The following is a 2,500-nucleotide window of genomic DNA, read 5'->3' as shown; positions in this document are numbered from 1 at the left end:
AAAACCGACAAAGAGAACCTATTTGTTTTCAGACTTGCTGGTCTTAGATACGGGAAAGACGACAATCCACCACCACGCTAAATAAACGATTCAGGCCACTATAAACCCCAGTTAACTCTCTCCATACGAACGGCGAAAGAGACGACGTTAACAGCGTTTCACCCCAGTTACCATCATCAAAATATTGCAAGCGGAAGGCTCTTATACTGAAGAGGTGAATGTTGACAAAGAATACCACAATTCTGACGACGGAAGCTAAAGGTTGGGTCATTCAGACACCCACTGGACATCCGAGGGGTCTGTGTAGAGGAGAAGAGAGGACTGGCCGTACTGAGTGAGTTAATTGGAATTTTATCGCGGCGGCGCTATAAATAATCCCTCGTCTTGCATGCACTGTTTTCGTTGGGGCGGGAAGGGTTTACCGGGTGGAGAAAGTGCTTTTTGGAGTCTGAAGTTTGGCGTATACGGGGTGGGAGGTTACGGGAGGAGGGGGGTAATGGGAGGAGAAAGCGGTTATTTTTGTCTAAAATTATTGTTGTTTTTTTTTCTCTCAAATCAACACACACACAAAATTGGGTGCTTAGTAACGGTTGGGAGGGTGGGTTATGTGGAAAAAGAGGGTTTTTTTTCAGTTTTAAGTTTAAAGAAAGCTGGATTTATACACACACATATTATATATATGTGTGAAACTGAAATTTGTAAGAACACCGCAAACTGCCCCATCACCACCACCCCTTCCCCCACCCTCCAGTACCCCTCGCTGACACACAACGGGTAGAGAGCTATAGATACAAGTTCGAAACCTCACATCTGACTACAAACACACACTCCTCCTCCTCCTCCTCCTCGCACGCACGCACACACACACACACACACACACACACACAATAACCCTCACTTGTCCCTCCGAAGTAAAAACAAAATTTTTAAAAAAAAAAGAACACTCCCTCACTTTCTCCATTACCGCAGCAACAACAACAGCAGACCAGGGGAAAAAAATCAAAAAAACACACACACATAAACGGATTCATTTCACACAATGGTTTCCGAATCCGACTTGCCCCGCTTGGAGCCGGATTTGTCCATCCGGATGGAGCGGGAGGAGTGGTGGTGGTGGTGGTGGTGGTGAGGGTGGTGGTGGGGCTTGACGGGCACCTGCTGGTAGTGGTGGATGGGCACGCTGTACTCGATGCCGCCCGACTTGCGGGCACCGCCCGATCCGCCGCCGTGGCCAGGGCGGCGGTTGCACAGCTTGGCCAGGAAGGCCTTCCACGAGGCCAGTGTCTTGGAGGACAGGACCCACATGCCGCTGGTGATGCCCACCACCAGGGACATGAACAGTTTGAGCATGAACACCTCGATGTTGGGCGCCGCGTGGTCCTGCTGCAGGTACCACGAGTCCCGGTGCAGGTACTCGTACAGCAGGCAGCCGATGAGGCAGGCGGCAGGCACGGTGTACAGCACCGAGAAGATGCCGATCCTCACCATCAGCACCTCCAGCTTGTCCGCCCCCGACGCCTTGGCGCCACCACCACCACCACCACCACCGCCACCACCACCACCGCCGCCACCGTCACTGCCGCCCCTCCTGCCCTGCTGGCGGGCCCTGAAGAGCGCCAGGAAGCCGGCGGCCAGGAAGGACACGCCCAGCAGCAGGTACACGATGAGCGGGGCCACGGCGAAGCCCATGAGGGTGGCGGTGTTCTGGTTGCCCACGTAGCACACCCCGGTGAGCTCGTCCCCGTCCACGTCGCGCATGACGAGGATGACGATGGTCTTGATGGCGGGCAGCGCCCAGGCGGCCAGGTGGAAGTAGGAGCTGTGCAGCTGGATGGCCTCGTGGCCCCACTTGAGCCCCGCGGAGAGGAACCAGGTGAAGGTCAGCACCACCCACCACAACGAGCTGGCCGTGCCGAAGAAGTACAGCAGCAGGAAGACGATGGCACAGTCCGTGTTCTCCAGCCCTTCCTGGATCAGGATGCTCTTGCCGATCTGGCTCTCCAGGTCGCAGGCGATGTCCTCGCGGCCGGCGATCAGCCTCACGATGTAGGCGATGCTGTAGATGTTGTAGCACATGGACAGGAAGATGATGGGCCGCTCGGGGTACTTGAAGCGCTGCGAGTCGATGAGGAAAGTGAGGACGGTGAACAGTGTGGAGGCGAAGCAGACGCTGGCCCAGATGGCCATCCACACGTCGGCGAAGTGCTTGTCCTCCTGGCTGAAGGCATCGTCCTGCCCGCACAGCAGGGCGCAGCGTTCCGTCCGGTTGATGTACACGTACTTCTCCGCCTGCTGGTACTTGCCGCACTCGCCCGCCACGGGCTGCACGGGGCTGGCCCCTGACCCTGACCCTGACCCGCCGGACACCACCTGCGGGAACACGGTAGTCCTGCTACTGCCCCCAAAGGAGGAGTGAGGGTTGTAAGGGGGCTTGGCCGGGTTCACCTCCACCTCCACCCCCTCCCCGGGCCCCTCCATGCACATGTTGTTCTGGTCGTTG

At 56.8% G+C, this 2,500-nt stretch overlaps 1 pseudogene across 1 annotated transcript in view; it reads right to left on the bottom strand.

Moving 5' to 3' along the window:
- The window catches only part of LOC143282898 (frizzled-4 pseudogene), a 5,271-nt pseudogene that overhangs the window by 1,208 nt on the left and 1,563 nt on the right, over positions 1–2,500 (bottom strand). Inside the window, exon 2 of the transcript XR_013055323.1 lies at positions 1–2,500. This exon is cut by the window's left edge and continues 1,208 nt beyond it; it is cut by the window's right edge and continues 466 nt beyond it. The product of XR_013055323.1 is annotated as a frizzled-4 pseudogene (transcript).

The sequence above is a fragment of the Babylonia areolata genome, chromosome 6 (assembly GCF_041734735.1).
Source record: "Babylonia areolata isolate BAREFJ2019XMU chromosome 6, ASM4173473v1, whole genome shotgun sequence".
In the NCBI taxonomy this organism is placed as follows: Eukaryota; Metazoa; Mollusca; class Gastropoda; order Neogastropoda; family Buccinidae; genus Babylonia; species Babylonia areolata.
The sequence above is the reverse complement of the archived record's forward strand: the minus strand, read 5'-3'. Positions and strand labels throughout refer to the sequence as shown.